Genomic DNA, 7,370 nt, shown 5'->3' with positions numbered 1-7,370 from the left:
TAAGTTATGGACTTCTGGCAAGATGGAGGCATAGGTGGATGCACCGTATCTCCACACACAACCAAGAATAGAACAACAACAATTTAGAGGCAGAATAACACCCAGAACTGATAGAGAATTTATCTGAATGGAAGTCGGACAGCCAAGAAGTTTAAGTAGATCCGTTCATCCAGACCGGTAGGAGGGGCAGAGAGGAGATGCGGGTGCAGGTTGTGGCGTGCAGAGATCGGGGAGAACTGGGTGCATTAGACCACCGAGCATGTAAGCCTTCCGGGATGCACAAGATTGCAGCACAGCGAGTGGACCCTGAGTATGCAAGCGGCGGCTGGTGGAACCAGTGAGGCAGTGATTGTGGACGAGGGCAGAACGCGCAACCCAGGATCCCAGGGGGGTTACTGACACCCCAGGAGAGCGGAACTACTGCCATTGTTCCCTCCCACCCCCGCCCCTGCCCCAGCCTATGTGAACACCTAAGGCTCCGCCCCTCACTGTAACAGGAGCCATCAGACCAAAAAAGAGAGAGAGAGAGAGAGATGTTTCCAACAGAAGAACAGCTCAATCCCCCAGGACTCATCCTTTTGAGCGACTAAGAGATAGCCAATCTATCAGATGCACAGTTCAAAACACTGATGATCAGGAGGCTCACAAAATTGCTTGATTTGGGACGCAAATTACATGAAAAAATGCAGGTTACCATAAAAGAGATGAAGGAAGATGCACGGAGAACCAATAGTGATTGGAAGGAAACTGGGACTCAAAACAATAGAGTGGACCAGAAGGAAGAAAAAAACATCCAAGCAGGAAAGAATGAAGAAATAAGAATTCAAAAAAATGAGGAGAAGCTTAGGAACCTCCAGGACATCTCTAAATGTTCCAACATCCAAATTATAGGGGTACCAGAAGGGGAAGAGGAAAAGCAACAGATTGAACACGTATTTGAACAAATAATAAAGGAGAACTTCCCCATTCTGGCAAAGGAAATAGACTTCCAGGAAATCCAGGAAGCTCAGAGAGCCCCAAAGAAGTTGGACCCAAGAAGAAACACACCAAGGCACATCATAATTACATTAGCCAAGGTAAAAATGAAGGAGAGAATCCTAGAAGCAGCAAGAGATAAGGGGACAGTCACCTACAAAGGAGTTCCCATCAGACTGTCAATTGATTTCTCAAAAGAGACCTTACAGGCAAGAAGGGGCTGGAAAGAAATATTCCAAGTCATGAAAGACAAGGATCTACATCCCAGATTGCTCTATCCAGCAAAGCTCTCATTTAGAATGGAAGGGCAGATAAAGTGCTTTTCAGATAAGGTCAAGTTAAAGGAGTTCATCATCACCAAGCCCTTATTGTATGAAATGTTAAAGGGACTTATCTAAGAAAAGAAGATAAAGAAAAAACATGTATAGTAAAAGGACAGCAAACTCACAATTATTAACAACCACACCTAAAGCAAAACCAAAAGAAACTAAGCAAACAACTAGAACAGGAACAGAACTACAGACATGGAGGGTTATCAACAGGGGAGTGGGAGGAGGAGAGAGGGGGAAAAGGTACAGAGAATAAGTAGCATAGAATGTATGCTGAAAATAGATAGGGGGAGGGTAAGAATAGTATGGGAAATGTAGAAGCTAAAGAACTCATAAGTATGACACATGGACATGACTAAAGGGGGGATATGGGTGGGAGAGAGGGTACAGGGTGGAGGGGAGTGAAGGGGGAAAATGGGACAACTGTAATAGCATAATCAATAAAATATATTTTTAAAAAGATGGTAAGTTATGTCTTACCTGTATTTTACCACAATTTAAAATATAAAAATAATTCAAAGCAGTTATTACCAGAGTAGGTAAAGAAAAGCAAGAACCCACTGCATGATGTCTACAATATGGATTTTAAATATAAAGATAAAAATAGGTCAAAATTTAAAAGTTGGAAAAAGTTAAGCATAAGAAGCATAAGGAGTGGCTAAATGCATGTCAAACAATATAAATGCCAGAACAAAAAGAAAAACTAAAAACAAAGAGGGACACTTCATAATGAGAAAAACAAAAATATATCAGGTAGCTATAACTATTATAAATATATTTATGTCTAATAATAGAGCCCCAAAATACATGAAGCAAAAACTGAAATAACTAAAGGGAGAAAAAGTCACAATCGTAATTGTAGGTGTAATACATCTTTCTAAATAATTAATGAAGCAACTAAATAACAAGGAAACAGAAGATCTGAATGACATTTTAAACTACATTAACTGCCCTGGCTGGTGTGGCTCAGTGGACTGAGTGCCAGCCTGCAAATCAAGGGGTTGCTGGTTTGATTCCCAGTCTCCCAATCAGGGCACATGCCTGGGTTGTGGGCCAGGTCTCCAGTAGGGGCACCGCGCATTGAAGTTTCTCTGCCTCTTTCTCCCTTCCCCTCTGAAAATTAAAAAACAAGAAACTACATTAACCTGACATTTATAGAACATTACATCTTATAACTTCAGGATACATATTTTTTTAAATTTTTAATTGTAGTTTTTCCATTACCATTTAGTCCCCTAACACCTCTCTCCCCTCCCCCGCAGTCACCACACTGCTGTCTGTGTGGGTTACATATTCTCATCAGTGAACATGACCAGTTTCCCAAGAAAAAATATATTCTGGGCCATAAAACAAGTTTTAATACATTTAAAAAGACTGAAATCTCACATTTCCTGTGACCACAACAGAATTAAATTAGAAGTCAATGTCAGCAGACAACCATGAAAGACCCAAATATTTAAATAACTTCTAAATAACCCATGGGGTCAAATAAACATATCACAAGTTAATTATAAAATATTTTAGGCCCTGGCTGGCGTAGCTCAGTGGATTGAGCGTGGGCTGCGAACCAAAGCATTGCAGGTTCTATTCCCAGTCAGGGCACATGCCTGGGTTGCAGACCATGGCCCCCAGCAACCGCACATTGATGTTTCTCTCTCTCTCTCTCTCTTTCTCCCTCCCTTCCCTCTCTAAAAATAAATAAATAAATTTAAAAAATAAAAATAAGATATTTTAAATTCAATGAAAATGAAAACACTGCACATCAAATTTTGTGTATCCACTTAAAACAGGACTAGAAGAAAATGTAGCTTCCAATTCTCCCATTAAGAAGAGAAGAAAGGGCTAATATCAATATCAAAGTTTTCAACTTAAGAAGTAAAAGATCAAATGAAAATCAATGCAATTAGAAGGAAAAAAAAATAAAAACCAGAAAATAATGAAACAGAAAACAAACACTAGGGCCCTGGATGGTGTAGCTCAGTGGATTGAGCACAGGCTGCGAACTCAAGGGTCGCCAGTTCAATTCCCTGTGCCCAGGGCACAGGCCTGGGTTGCAGGCCAGGTCCCCAGTGGGGGCCACGTGAGAGTCAACCACACATTGATGTTTCTCTCCCTATCCTTCTCCCTACCTTCCCCTCTCTTTAAAAATAAATTTAAAAAATAAAAAGAAAGTAAAAAAAGAAAGCAAACACTAGGAAAGAATCAACAATACCAAAAGCTAATTTTATGTCAATAAAAGTGACAAACCTCTAGCTGAACTGACCAAAAAAAAAAAGACACAAACTGTCAATATCAGTAATGAAGAGAGGATACTTCTATTGATCCTACAGATATTAAAAGGCTAATAAGAGAATATTGTGAATAATTCTATGCCAACAAACTCAACAACTTAGATATAATAGACAGCAAATTTCTGAAACAAAAATTACCAAAATAGACGTAAGAAGAACTAGAAACTTTTCCAATATTTACTAAAGAAATTAAATTTGTAATTAAAAACATGAAATATTTCTATTTTATATGTTAACATAATTTAAAGTTGTATAAATTTTGTATAAAAATGCAAAGAACCTAGAATAGTCAAAGTAATTTTGAGAAGTCACAGTAATTTCAGAAGACTTAACCTATCCGATTTCAAGATTTGCTATAAAGCTACAGTAATCAGAACAGTGTGGTACCATATGGATGGACATATAGATCAATAAAACAGAAAAGAATTCCCAGGAGTAGACCCACACATATATGACCAATTGCTTTCCAACAAAGGTGCCAAGCTAACTCAATGAGGAAAGGCCAGTCCTTTCAAAACTGTGCTGGAATAACTAACTGTCTCTATGGAAAGAAACATGAGACCCTCCCCTGATGTGACGGTGGCCAGACTGGTGAACCAGACGTGGGCGGAAACAGACATCGCTTCCCTTTAAGTGCCCTCGGAAAGCAGCATTGCAGCCTTCCCCCACTGCATGCGGACTCCTGGACAGGCCTTCGTCCTCCCCCGGGCAGGGTGCCAGGCACCTACCCCTACCTGAGGTGGGTCACGCCCTAGCGCCCCTATCCATCTAGCCATGTTCTATATAATTTTTTAGCGATTGCCAAGCTGCACGAAGGATATCCACCCGTCTTGCCACAGCTCAAGATATGCCTTATATGCAAACTTCCCTTAACAAACTCTGTTAATTGTCAGACTAGAGTGGTTAGCCACTTTCTTTGGTCTTTCCCTGCCCTCTGCCTACAGAGGTAGGTGTTCAGTCGTCGGGCTTTTCCCTGGGTCTGCGTGTCCTAACAGTCATGCACCTTAACACTTACACCTACACGGCGCTGTATGTCAGTTACATCTCAATGAAAATGGAAAAAATATTAATCTTGCTCTTTGCTTCATATCCTATATAAAAAATAAATAAAATGAATCACAGACCTAAACATAAAAAGCCAAAAATATAAAACATGTAGAAAGAAAATAAAGGAGAAGCTTTTTGCATCCATGGAATAGGCAAGAATTACTAAAGCAAAAAACAAAAAAAAAAATCATGGACCGTAAGAAAAAAATATATAAATTGGACTTTATCAAAATAAAAGACACATCTCAGGAAATGAAAAGGCAAGTCAGTCATGGACTGGGAGCAGATAGCCGACACATATACATGCTCTTTATTCTATATGTGATCTTGATGTATTCTGCATGTCGGTCCTCGGTCAGATAACAAAGAACGTGGCTGTTTTTCTAAGTGAGTTACAGCTAACAAGCTAATATTACAAATCTTTTACATTTGCAAATAATAGTTTAAATATGGAAATTTTAAGATAAAGCACACTTGCTCTTCATAATTACCTTCAGATATAATTGGGACTACACTACTGAACATAATTAGGTATGCTGTTGTACCTAATCAATTCCAGTTACCATATTTTACATTTGCTGGTCATCAGCAATATTCTATATGTATTGATCATTAAATTCCTAAATAAATATCAATCCAACAAACTGGATGCATTTAATATTCTTTAAAGGCAGATAAGCTGAAGGAAGAAGTAGCCTTTCTTGATATCTTACTCTCAAATTACTGATAGAACTTTACCAGAGAAATAATTACATATCTTGTCAAACATCAAAAAATCCAGGCCTGGCTGGTGTGGCTGAGTGGTTGAGTGCCAGCCTGTGAATCAAAGGGTCGCCAGTTCGATTCCCAGTCAGGGCACATACCTGGGTTATGGGCCAGGTCTCCAGTATGGGGCACGTGAGAGGCAACCACACATTGATGTTTCTCTCCCTCTCTTCCTCTCTCTCTAAAAATAAACAGATAAAACCTTTTTAAAAAAAATCCACAAAATGTTTCCAAGATAATACATTTGTTATTCAATATCCAAAAATAAATAAAGGCTTTCTAACTGAAAGCACTTATATTCCCAGCTAAGTGATCATTAAAAACACAAAGCTTAAGGAAAAAAGTCTTGCTAAATAGTCCACTCAGTTACATTAAGTATTTTCCACCTAACACTTTCTCAAATTCAAAAGATATGTATTTCCTCAGAACATGTCAACAAGAGCTCATTTCAAACCGTTTAGCCTGTGTTGTGTCAACACAGCAAGATTCCTTGGCTACCATGAGTCATATTAGTTGACTATGAAATTTCTCAATCTTCTTTCCATCTTGAGCTTGGTGGGTCTATACACCAAGCAAACTAAATACATTACTGTTATATTAATACACAGACTCTTTTTTTATTTTAATATATTTTATTGATTATGCTATTACAGTTGTCCCATTTCCCCCCTTCTCTCCCCTCCACCCTGTACCCCCCTCCCGCCCACTTTTCCCCCCTTTAGTTCATGTCCATATGTCATACTTGTGAGTTCTTTAGTCTCTACATTTCCCGTACTATTCTTGCCCTCCCCCTATCTATTTTCAACCTACATTCTGTGCTACTTATTCTCTATACCTTTTCACCCTCTCTCCTCCTCCCACCCCCCCTGCTGCTAACCCTCCATGTGCCCTCCATTTCTGTGGTTCTGTTCCTGTTCTAATTGTTTACTTAGTTTCTATTGGTTTTGCTTTAGGTGTGGTTGTTAATATTTGTGAGTTTGCTGTCCTTTTACTATACATGTCTTTTCTTTATCTTCTTTTCTTAGATAAGTCCCTTTAGCATTTCATAAAATAAGGGCTTGGTGATGATGAACTCCTTTAACTTGACCTTATCTGAGAAGCACTTTATCTACCCTTCCATTCTAAATGAGAGCTTTGCTGGATAGAGCAATCTGGGATGTAGGTCCTTGTCTTTCATGACTTGGAATATTTCTTTCCAGCCCCTTCTTGCCTGTAAGGTCTCTTTGGAGAAATCAGTCTGATGGGAACTCCTTTGTAGGTGACTGTCCCCTTATCTCTTGCTGCTTCTAGGATTCTCTCCTTCATTTTTACCTTGGCTAATGTAATTATGATGTGCCTTGGTGTGCTTCTTCTTGGGTCCAACTTCTTTGGGGCTCTCTGAGCTTCTTGGATTTCTTGGAAGACTGTTCCCTTTGCCAGATTGGGGAAGTTCTCCTTTATTATTTGTTCAAATACGTGCTCAATCTGTTGCTTTTCCCCTTCCGATTCTGGTACCCCTATAATTCGGATATTGGAACGTTTAAAGGTGTCTTGGATGCTCTTAATCTTTTCCTCAATTTTTTGAATTCTTATTTCATCATGCTTTCCTGCTTGGTTGATTCTATCTTCCTTCTGGTCCACTGTATTGTTTTAAGACTCATATTCCTTCCTTTCACTATTGGCTCTCCTCCAAGTATCTTCCTGCATCTCTTTTATGGTAACCTGTATCCTTTCATCTAGATTTCGTCCAAAATCTACCAGTTCCGTGAGCTTTCTGATCACCAGTGTTTTGAACTGCGCATCTGATAGATTGGCTAATTCTTGGTCGCTCAAAAGGATGAGTCCTGGGGGACTGATCTGCTCTGTTGAAAACATATTTTTTTCTCCTGTCTCTCCTTTTTTTTTTCCGGTCTGGTTGCTCTTGTTACGGTGGGGGGCGGAGCCTTAGGTGCTCACCGGGGCTGGGCACTCCAGTTGCTAGATT

The sequence above is a fragment of the Phyllostomus discolor genome, chromosome 2 (genome assembly GCF_004126475.2).
Source record: "Phyllostomus discolor isolate MPI-MPIP mPhyDis1 chromosome 2, mPhyDis1.pri.v3, whole genome shotgun sequence".
NCBI lineage: Eukaryota > Metazoa > Chordata > Mammalia > Chiroptera > Phyllostomidae > Phyllostomus > Phyllostomus discolor.
Note: the sequence above shows the minus strand (reverse complement) of the source record.